We start from the raw sequence: 11,428 nt of genomic DNA on the forward strand, positions 1-11,428 counted from the left end.
CCTCGCCGCCGTCCCCCGCCTCTTCGGCCGCCGCGATGTGTCCCGCGCAGACGACCCTGTGCGGCGAGGCCTCGGGGGACCCGGGGCGAGCGGGACCAGCACCCAGCACCCAGCACCCAGCCCCGGGGCCGGCTTCTCAGCGCGGCCTCCTCCGCGGTTCCTGGTGCGGCTCGTTGGTGTTTGGGTGGACACCCGGGGTCCCAGGAAGGCTTAGGACTCGGGGGGCTTGCTCAGCCCTTGGGACTCGCCCTCCTCCTGCCGGAAGCCCTCCTGGATGGGCCCTTCCTTCCCCTCTGTGCTCAGGTTGCTGGACAGATTTGGGGGGTCCTGCCTCCCCTATCTGGGGGTCTCTGACTCTGAGCTCAGGAGCGCTGGAGCTTCCCACTACATCACTTGAGTCCTCTTCCCAGCTCCTTGGAAAAGGAATGAAGGGGTCCGTCTGTGCCCACCGTGGCCTGTGACAGAGTCTGGACTGGGGCGAGGCTGGGCCCCAAAGCCGGTGGAATGTTCTGGGGACAGGAGGACTCTCTGGACCCTCGCCATCCCTGGGGAGCTTCCCCTTAGTGTCTGACTTCAGCCCCTGTGCTGCGGGCTTTAAACTGAGCCTCCTCAGGAGCTGCCCCCTCTGCAGAGGGTGGGAGACTGGCTGCCCAGAGGTGGGGGCTCCCAGCCTGACCCCACGCCCAGATGTTACCCTGGCATGGAGGGGAGCCATCTGAGAGTCGGACAGCGGGTGGGAGGCACCCGCCCTCTGCCCGAGGTGCGGGTCCCTGAGAGGGTAGGGTCAACACGCAGGGTATTTTTCATGGTCTGTCAGCTTTCAGCGTGTTGCATAGAAACTCCTAGAGAAGACTGAGGGACCAGCAGGTGGGCTCCTACAGGGTTGGGGGGACCTTCTGAGTGGCGGGGGGAGGCCTCAGATCTGGCCAGGGGTTCCTTGCCCCAGGAGGAGAGGGAAGTGACTGAGAAAAACAAGGGTTTGGAATGCAAGTCCCCCCTCCCCCGCCGGCCGCCTGCCAAGAAGGAATTATTTTGGATTATCCAGCCGTGTCCAGCCACCCGAGGGGGGAGGCTGCAGCCGTGGGAGAGGGATCCACTTTCGGGGCCATGGTTGAGAGCCCCAGGAGGAAGGAGAAGGCAAGTCTGGGCAGATGCACCACCTCTCGTGGCTGCTCAGACCGGTCAGGGGCGGGGTGGTAGGGGATGCGTCACCTCGGGTTGGAGAACGCCCCAAAGTCAGTCCAGCAGGCCCTGCCAAGCCCAGAGTAGGCCCTGACCCCTCTGGGGAAGACCATGAGGCAGGAGGAGCTCTGGGCTCAGCCAGGGGACCTCACACCCAGGGGACCTTTACCCCCGGGAGCCTCACACCATGACCTCCAGGGCCTCTGAGGCCACCCTCCCGACTCAGGTTCAGAGACACGCCTTCAGGTTACTCACACCCCAATCTTGCAAGGGGTGACGGGAGTGGAGCAGGCAGGGGTGTGGGTTAGGCTGATTAGGGTGGGGCACTGGGGTCTCCCTGAGGCTACCCTCCTGCCCCTGACTGACTCACTGAGCAGCTGCTGAATGAGGGACAGCCCCTCCAAGCCCCTCCAGTGGCCCAGCATTGACCATGCACTCCCTCCACCCCCAGCCTGGATGCGGCGCCTGTCAGCCCATCCCACAGATGGAGAGACTGAAGCCAGAGACAAGTCTCTGTGAGGAGTCATCAGGGATGCTGCCAGGTGGACTCCCTGGGACTGTGCCCGTGTGTGCCCGGGGCCATGTGCCCAGCAGCCTGCACAGGGACCACATTGGGGAGGCAGGACCAGCAGCTGGGGCCAAGTGCAGGAAGCCCAGGGGCTTGGCCCTGGCCCAGGCAAGTGGAGCAGAAAGGATTGGATTGGAAGGCGCAGGGGTGGACTGGCAGCCAGGGGAGGGGTCCGTATGGCACATGTGCCCCCCGCCCTCCAGGATGTAGGCCATTCTGGGAACATCACCATGTCCTGTCTCCGGCCTCTTACCCACATCCTGGGAGCCGGAGCCGATGATCCCCCTGGTACGCTGGGCGTGGGCAGGGGTGGGGGTGGCGAGAGGCTGTGGCTTCCAGTGCCCTCCTTTGCCGTCCCTCCTCTGAGCTAGGCAGGGCGCACTGGGATGCTGTGAGCAGGCCTGGTCCTTACTTATGTTACGCCTCAGTCCCTCTTGCTGCAGCCCAGCCTCCCCGTTTGGCATCGTGGATGCAGAGAGGCAGCTTTTCTTCTCTGTTGAGAATCTCCTGTGCCCAGAGCCTGCCTTGGACACTGGTCAGGGAGAAGGACATGAGCTGATTAGAACTCGAACCCAGGCCTGGCCAGCGAGGGCTGCGGCATGCCTCCCCCACCACCTCCACCTTTCTTCTGCGAGCGAGGCAGATGCAGGCTCCCTGGGGTGGGAGATTAGATAGGGGTGGAGGGCTGGGCCAGTCCCCCCAGGGCAATGGCTATTTGCATTTGGGGTGGGGCCTCTGACTAATTGCAGGCTGGGAAGGGCGGGTCAGGGCCTGTAATTAACTGGTGGAGAAGCACTGAGGAGCCAGTGGGCCAGGGGAGCCCCAGCTTCCCCCTTTTCTCTAGGCCACATGTGGTTCTCCACTTTCTTCCTCTCCTGGGTTTCACATCCCCTGACACAGCCTTCTGCCCTCGCCTGGGGGTGTGAGCACTCATGCCCCCTGCTGCTGACCAGGCAAAGACCCTGCTGTGTCCTGGGCTCCTCCTGGCCACCCATGTGGCCCTAAGCCAGGCCCCAGCACAGCGGCCCTCCCGGCATTGCCACCTTCTGTCAGGCAGGACATCTAAAGAGATTGGCCGGACCCCGCCCTCCTGCCCCCACAGCGACCCCCACCCTAGTGGGTCTTCATTTCTCTGTGGGATTCACTGGACTGAGGCCCTAGATGGAGCCCTGGTCCCTGGGGATGGTGGAGCAGGCTGCTCATGGGCACCTGCAGGTCTGCCCCACCCCATGGCAAGGTCCATGTCGCTGGGAGGAGCCCAGGGCTTGTCCTGACCTGGAGCTGAGGGCTCGCCTTCCCATCCTTTGCCATCCTCTCTGGTCCCACCTCAGAGGCTCAGCCCCACCCGTCCACACCCAGAGCCTGGCCCTCCACTGCCTCCCACCGAGGCTGGTGGTTTTCCCTGGGGGCCGAATTCACACTTGTGCTGCCTGGCGTCCCAGTGCACAAGGTGAGGGAGGGGCTCGCCCTAGACTAGGATCAAGGGCACCCGGGAGCAGGGCCAGCTCATTGCGCACACCCTCTCTTCTTCAGCCTCCTAAGGTCTCACGGCTTCTGAAACCAGCAGTTCCCTATTCCGGTGCCGACTGAGTCCTGGCCCAGGGGCCCTGGGGAAGGAGAGGAGGCCCTGTGGGTGTAGCATCTGTTCTGACTCCAGCTCTGCCATCAGACTGGCAGCCTGGCCCGGGACATATCTTGTCCAGGTGCAGGGACAGGCCCTGGGCAGAGAGACACAATGGCCACTAAAATCTCCACACCCGATGCTGCCCCAGATGGGCCCTCTCCTTAGCAAGAGCAAGAAAGGAAAAAGGTTTGACACTGGCCTTTCAGGAAGTCACCTGTGTCAACACAGCCCCCGAGGGGCCAGGCAGGGGTGTCTGCCCTTGAGGCTGGGATGGTTCCAGGGGTTGGCCCTGTGCAGGGCTGGGGCTCTCTTCCTAGGTGGCCTTCTACTGTAGTCTGGCTCCCCTGAGCCAGCATGTCACCTGCGTGGGTCCAGACCAGGCTGCCTGTTGATTGGCGATGGGGGTATACCAGGTTCAGGGCATAGCTGGGGGGCACCAGCGGCTGCTTTCCAGTTGGCTTTGGGGGTTTCTCAGAGGAGGGAACTCCCTGCCTGACCCGGCCATAAGCTGGGTGCTGAAGGCTGAGGCAGCCTCAAGGGGTCCACGGAGGCCACAGCAGGACATGCCTTGGGCAGCATGGGTAACCCTGGTAGGAGAGTGTCCCATGGTTGCTCTCTGCCTGCCTGGGACCTCAATTTCAACCTAGGCAAGTGCTGGGGGTCTGAGGACAGCCGTGACACAGGGGCGTGGATCCGTCTTTGGGGCAGCAAGAGGGCCTGTGGCATGTGTGGTTCAGAGTCCATGGGGGGAGGGCACCACAGCTTGGTGGGATGGTGGGGATTGGGGATAACCCGAGCCTTGCAGGGGTCTAGCTGTGGAGAGGAGAGTTCGAGGACACACAAGGTAGTGGGGGGCTCTCTGACTCCCAGCCTCCCCACTCTACCTCACCCCTGCATGGGTGTTTTCAGAGCTGGAGCCTGCTTTGGAGGAGAGTGAAGCCCCGAGACACTGTTGAGCTGAGGCCTGTGCCCTCTGTGGAAAAGATGGCGGCTGCCCCAGGGCAGGGGGAGGAGAGGGGCTCCAGCATGACCACCCACTCCCTCTCAGACCGACATGCTCCTGCAGGCGGGCGAGGGGAGCTGAGGGGCTGGGCCTCCCCCCGCCATCTTGGCATCAGGCTCTGAGGGAGCAGAAAAGGGACTGCTCTCAGGACTCTGAAAAGGATGTCAGGATGGGGTGGGAAGGTGGGGAGACCCAGGCAGGCCTGAACCCCCAACCCGGGTTCAGCATCTAGACCTGGAGACCCTAGTGAGTGAGAACTTGAGTGGAGGAAGGAGCTGGGGTCTCCTTGCTGGATGCATTGCAGGGGCTGGGCACCTTGCTGCTCCCTAAGGCCGCACACACCCCGGCATCACCTCTCACCCGCCACGCTGCCCCCACTCTGAGCTGGGCATTTCCTTATTGGGGAATCCCAGGCCCTTTGTCCTCCTGAAGCCCTGAGTATTTGTCCCTCCCTAAGGCCGCACACACCCCGGCATCACCTCTCACCCGCCACGCTGCCCCCACTCTGAGTTGGGCATTTCCTTATTGGGGAATCCCAGGCCCTTTGTCCTCCTGAAGCCCTGAGTATTTGTCTCCATGGGGCCCTGCCTACTACATCACCCTTGGTCTGGACTCCAGACCCTGCCCAGCTCCCCTAGCAGCGCTGTCTGCCTCGCCAGACCCCTGGTTCAGCCTGGACAGGAGACTCACCAAGGCAGCCCCTTCCCAAGAAGGCTGTGCTGCTCCACCTTTGCCACACATGCCAGTGGCCAGGCATGCCTAGCTCTGATGGGCCTCTTGGCCCCCCTGAGCTGACCCAGTGCTGGGACCTGCCGAGATCCCAACCACCTGAGGAAAGCTCTGGGGCTTCTCAGGGCACACCCAGGATCCTGGGCTGGTGACCTCATCAGTGCCACCAACCAGGGGTAACTTTTCACGCTGGGAAGGGGTAGCGACACCCTCTACCTTGGAGGGGTCCTTGGCCCTGAGTCCTGCGGTCAACTCTGGGCGCTGACACCCGGCTCAGGCTAGACGTCAGTCTGTCGCTGGAGCCCGGCCCCGCCCCCCGCCCCGCCCCTGCTCCTAGGTCAGGTTGTCGGGGAGAGCTCGGCCTTCGCCAGCCCGGGTGAGTCTGACCGCACAGCCCCGACCCCAGGTCCGGGGTCATGCAGGTGGCTGCTGGCGGCAGGGTCACACATGATCGGCTGGCAGCTGGGCTGAGGGGAGACGAGCCCCGGGACCGACCCTGAGGCAGGGGCGGAGCCGCCCACTGCGCCCCTTCCCGGAGGACTTAGGTAGGTAGTGGCCTGTCGTGCGCTCCGCTGTGCCCGACACCAGGTGAGCGCTCCAGGAAAACGTCTCCCTGTCCCACGTGACCGCCGCCGTCGCCGTCATTGTTACCCGGGGTCGGGCTCCCACCCGCCCGGCGCGTCCTGGGATCCCCCGGCCTGGTGAGGGTCATCTCGACAGCGGGACTGCAAGTGCGCGCCCGGGGCGCGGTGCAGCCCTGCCTGCGGGGGGCGGCGGGGGCGCCCGGGGACCCCCGCCTGAGTCCCCGAGCTTCCCGGAGGAGCTGTCGCCGCGCGTCCTCGCCGGCCCGGGCGTCCCGCTCCATTGTCGTTCCCAGGTAACCGTCCCGCGCTCTCCAGGGAGTCTGGCGGCGGCGCCGGGGGAGGGGGCCCCGCCACCTGAGTCTGTCTGGGCCACAGCCAGAGCCTCTCCCGCTCTTGGGGCAGGTCGGGCAAGAGGCTCGGGGACCCTTCCAGTGGGTGCCCCTCCCCGCCTCCTGGGGCTGAACTCCGACCCGGGCCACCCAGGTGGGTCGGGCTGGGCGCGCGGGGGCCTCGCCCTCGCCGGGGTCTCCTGCGGGCTCCCCCGGGCGACCCTCCCCCCGGGACGACGTCCCGTTCGCCTGGAGGTCCCCACCCCGGGAGCGCCCTTACAGGGGGCGGCCGACCCCCACCCCCAGCCGCGCGCCTCCTTCGCGCTTGTTTTGGAAGCGGCGGAGGCTGGGATTTGCGGGCGCGGCGGCTTGTTTTGTTTCTTCTGATTTGTTTAACGCTCCCGGCTAATTGCAGATTTGCATATTCGTCGCGAGAGTAGAGGCCCCGCCCCCTGGCTGCCAGCTGCCCGGCGGGGGAGGGGAGGCTCGCGGCTTCCCCGTGGCGCCCTGCCGCCCGGTGCGGGGCCAGCCTCCCAGATGCCCCTTGACCTGTCCTTGGGGTGGCTCGGCCCCCACCTTGTCTGTCAGAGGTTCCCTCCCTCCCGCATTAGGAGACCCCTAGTGTGCCACCCAGTCCTTTGCCCCCTCCCCAAGCCAGGCCCACACAGTGCTAGGACGACCCCTACCCCTGCTGCAGAGGTGGAGGGAAGTATGGGTCCTCACCTGGGCCTGAGCCTTGGCCCGAATTGCCCCTTTCTCGTGTCTGTCCTTGCCTGGGTCCCCATCTAGGTCTCTGTCCCTGCCTGGGCGCCTCCTCTGCTCCCTCCAGTCCCAGTCCTGTCTGGTTACCCTCCCTGAGCCTACAACCGCTGGCCTGGCTTAGAGCAGCCCCAAGCTGGGCCCCTGCTCCCCCTGGGCCCCTCCTCCCCCTGGGCCTGGCTGCTTTGCATCGATTTGATTTTAGCATTAAGAAATTGCTCAATCTGTGTTTGCTTGAAAATACTGACAGGCAAAGAACCCCAGCTCCACCCCACACCCCAGAGCCTCTCCCAGTGGGGCCGAGACCTTGGGGACAGACAGGGGTTACTCAGAACCAAGGCTGCCGGCAGGAGCTGGGGAGGGGAAGCTGACAGCGCCTGGCTCTGGGGCCTACTCCGGAGCCGGAACTCTGTGGCCCTCTAGACGCCTCTGCTTTTCCTTCTCCTGCTGTGAGCAGTGATGGGAAGACCCAGCCTGTGCAAGCGGCCCGGCAGCTACTGGTCAGAAAAAGAGGGAACCTGAGGAGGGAAGCCATAGGGTACTCTGCCGGCAAGGGCTCACAGTGCCCCCCACTCAGTCCAGGGTGTCCAGGAGAGGCCCAGAGTCCCCGGGCCATCCTCTGTCCCCCACCAGCATTCTGGTCAGGGGAGGAGACACCTCTGGCACGTTCAAGCCGGGAACTGGTTGGAGGGGCACGTGCGCTTTTAGGTTCCTTTTGCTGCGCATCAACTCCTTCCTGGTTCATGGGGCTCAGACCCACAGGTGCCCACCCTGCCAGAGCCAGCGTTCAGGACTGGCCAGTGAGCTCACTTGGGAGAGCGCGGTGCTGATAACACCAAGATCGTGGGTTCGGATTCCCCGTATCATCCAGCTGCCAAAAACAAGCCAGCAGATCCAGCCTTTAGGCTTTGCTCGCAGACGGCCTATCAGTGAAGATCACAGAGCACAGAGGGTGCATGATAGTGCCACGGGGGCTGGGTCAGGGCGGGCATCTCAGGGTTCTGAAGGATGGGTAGGAGTTTTCCGCGGGTCACGGAGAGCAGATGTGCTGATATCGCGGTGCTAGCATCCTCGAGTGCCTTCTCTGAGCAGGCACAGCTGTAAAGACTTCCACACACACCGTCACTCAAACCTCAAGGCAGCCCTTGAGGTGGGTGCTATTATTACTCACACACTACACATGGGGAAACTGAGGCATGGAGTAGCTTTGTAAACAGTCCACGTAACCCAGCTAGAAAGTGACAGAGCTGGGGTTTGGACCCAATAGTCTGGTTCCAGAGTTGGGTGCTGGGGGATCAGCTGCGGCCTCAAGGGCCTGTGGCACTCAGGAGAATGGCCTTCCTCTAGGGCAGTTGAGAGGGACCCTCCTGACAGCAGGAGATGAGAGCCTGTGGGGGTGCTGGGGCCAGGATGGACGGGGTGGGGGAAGGAGTGGTGGGGACTGTGCTGTCACAGGAGGCAGCTGTGAGCTAGAAGGGGTCCAGGGTTTACTCTCTAGGAAGCACTGGCTTGGAGAAGCCTTGTGTTGGGAGGAAAAACCCACAGCCTTCCTCCACCCTGAGGGCCAGGGAACGGGACAGTAGGGAGCCAGGCCCTGTCTGCGTCAGGACAGCCTGCAGCAGGACCACACGCCAACCCCTACCCCCACCCTGCTCAACTCCCCCCATGGCCAGGGGCCTGGGCCAGTGGAGGGCTGGGGGCTAGGGGTTTGGGGATATGCAATGGGGAGAAGATTGGGGGCTGGAGGAGGCTGAAGGAGCAGTGCAGGGGCACACTGAGGCCTGTGTAGCATTCCTGCAAGGCAGCAGGGCTACACGCCTTGCCACCCGAGTGCAGCCTCAAGGCCAGGTGGGTCCCGGCTTTCTCACTAGGCCGCTTCCTCCTGGTGAGGCCCAGGAGGAAGCTGCCCTGTGGTTTGGCTGCTGCATTTGCCCAGGGAACAACCCTTCACTCTTTCACAAAGGCTGTGTTGAGTGTTCGGGGCAAAAGGACACTCCTCTCCCTTCCAAAGCCCTTGCACCCAGAGCCCCGAGCCTCTCGGCCGATTCACTCTTCCCTGCCCAGCCCTGGGCTGATTTCCCACCTTATGGAAGTGCTGTCTGTGAGCTTGAGGTCGGTGCCCCCCTCCCTCCCCGCCTCACCCCTGCTGGTCTCCCGTAGGTCCAGCCCCGAGTCCTGCTGTCCAGTCCAGGGGTGTGGGCAGGTGGGGACATTGTGGGCAGGAGGCTCCTGGCGAGGAGGGGAGGGGGAGGATGGGCCTGGGCCTGGTGGGGTAGGTGCTGGAGGCATTTCGCTGGTCCCCGGCTGACACAGAGGGCAGCCAGGCTGGGAGTGAACGTGGACCTGTAGTGGCCCTTGGGCCGGAGCAAGATTCAGTGGCTGAAAGTTGGTTGGGGAAGGGGGTCACTGAGGGCCTGGAAAGCAGAGTGGAGCCAGAGGGGATGAGGTACTAACTGTCATTAGGTGTGCGTCTTTTGATTTAGACGAACAATGTGTAAATATATTCTTAAACTTTTTTTCAAGAAGTGGCAAATAAAGTTACTTTGCTGTTCCAGCTCCTTCCTCCCTGCCCCCGAGATTCACCTCTACTTGTAATTTGGGTTGGGGGCTTCCTTGGCCTTTGTGTGTGCCGTTATACACACCCATGGGGACAGACAGATTGGAGTCTGTACCCTGGCTGTCCCCAGCAGGGTCAGCACAGACCACCCACCTGCACCTGCCACATAGCTTTCCACAGTGTCCTCTGGTGGGGCGCTGGGTGGCCGCCAGATTTTCACTAAGACACACCATGCTGAGAAGTACCCTGGGTCTGTGCCTCCCTGTGGGCGAATGTGGATGTTTATCCAGAGGAAAGGGTACAGTGGCAGCGTTGCCGCGCGCTACAGTGTAGCACTCCGGGGCGCTTTTCATGAATGGATTCATTTAGTCCTTACAAACCCCCGGGGAGCTCACTATTACCATCTCCGTTTCACAGATGGGGAATGAAGCACAGAGAACTTAAGTAACTTGCCCAAGGTCACACAGCTAGTAAGTAGAATTGCGGAGTCAAGGGTATGCATATTTTTCAGAAAGCAATTTTTATTTTAACTAAGTAACACAGGTACCTAGGTTTAAAAGGCAGACAGTACCAACGGACTTGCAGTGTAGGCCTGGAGGTGTTAGGGGCTCTGCGGGGAGTGGGCTGGCGGAGGCAGAGGCCAGAGGGGGCCCAGCGGGCTGTTCCTCCCCCCCCTCACCAACACAGAGCAGAGGAGGCGCTGGAGGCGGGCCAGGCTCCTGCTGTGACTGCTGTCTCTCCTTTGCCTCCTAGAGAATCTCGATGCTGGCCTGAAGCAGAGACGAAGCCACGGGGGCCTTGGTGAGTGGGGGCTGCACCCCACCTGGAGACAGCAGTGGGTGGCTGAGGCTGTGCAGACAGTGAGGCTGGAGATGACTTGAACCATCGTGAGGTGTCCTTGAGGCTCTGTCCAGCCAGGTTGTGACCACAAATGTCCCTCTGTAACCCCTCCCACGGCCTGGCCCACATGGCTGGACAGATGGTCTCATGGGGGAATGAGAGCTCAGGGCAGGGGGCAGCGTGCACGTATCTGCCCAAAACCTGCCCACAGGGGCTGCTGCAAGGCCCCCCGGCTCTCTGAGGCTAGGTTTTGCGCAGGTGGGGTGGGCTCTGCAGTGAGCCTGGGGCAGCTTTGGGGCACTGGGGCACTGGGTTCTGGAACTTTAGGGAGGAGAATTTGGGCTGGGGAGGGAGGGGGCCGCCTGTCCAGACACTTTCCAGGCCAGTAGCAGGCTGGAGTTTGTGTGGTTTCTTGGAAGTGTATCTCCGAACTTCAGCCAGGAAGAAGGCTGTCTGGTGCCCCTGCGGAAATCCCCACCAGCCTCGTAAGAGGGGGTCCCAGGCCAGCTTCAAAACAGGAAGCTCCCGCTGCTGCCTGCCTGTTCCAGGAACACCGGCAGCAGGAAGCTCAGCTCGGCTGTGCCTGGTGCCTCCTGCGTGGCTGGCTTGAGCTTTGCTGCCGGTCAGGTGGGTCGCCCTTTGCTCCTGGGCCTGGCACGGCAGGTCACCTGAAGACTTGTTTGTCCAGGAAGTAGAGGGGAGCTGCCACCTGTGGAGTGAGATCCTTCTGCCACCCTGGAAGGCCTGGGAGCACTGGGATTCGAGCCTCCCTCTGCGCCCCACCCTGAGGAGTGCTAGGGAGGCTCTGGCCTGCTCTCCAGGTGGTGGGCCAGGCAGCTGCATGGTATCTGGGCCAGTTTTATTGTCAGCAGCAAGATCTAGTCAGGCTTTCCTTGAACACACACATGATATATTTACGGAGCACCTAGGTTCTGCCAGCCCTGAGGACTCCTGCGTGGGAGACAGAGCTGGGCTCCTGCCACAGGGGGCACAGTCAAGTTGCTGTTAATCAGACGGGGATGGGGGCATTCTCTATGCACTGTGACCCCACAGCCCTTGTGGGTGTGGTTCAAGGACACAAGGGGGGAGTGGTGGGCTCCCCCTGCCAGGGACCAAGAAGAGGCCCAAGCACAGCAGGAAGCCTGGGAGCGCGGGCTAGAAGAGGGCCAGAGCTTTATCTGAGGGGAGGCACTGAAAGGCTCCCCAGTGTGTTGGCTCTGGGTTCAAGTCCTGAACACACGCGGGGGGGGGGG

General features: G+C 62.9%; 1 protein-coding gene across 1 annotated transcript in view; it reads left to right on the forward strand.

Annotated features, from left to right (window-relative positions):
- Positions 1-5,610: 5,610 nt before the first annotated feature.
- Positions 5,611-11,428, forward strand: part of PLXNB2 (plexin B2) — a 24,834-nt gene continuing 19,016 nt past the window's right edge. Inside the window, 2 exon segments of the mRNA XM_008568938.1 lie at positions 5,611-5,694; positions 10,089-10,136. The gene's annotated coding sequence lies outside the window, so the exon portion shown is untranslated.

This window comes from Galeopterus variegatus, unplaced genomic scaffold (assembly GCF_000696425.1).
Source record: "Galeopterus variegatus unplaced genomic scaffold, G_variegatus-3.0.2 Scaffold454, whole genome shotgun sequence".
In the NCBI taxonomy this organism is placed as follows: Eukaryota; Metazoa; Chordata; class Mammalia; order Dermoptera; family Cynocephalidae; genus Galeopterus; species Galeopterus variegatus.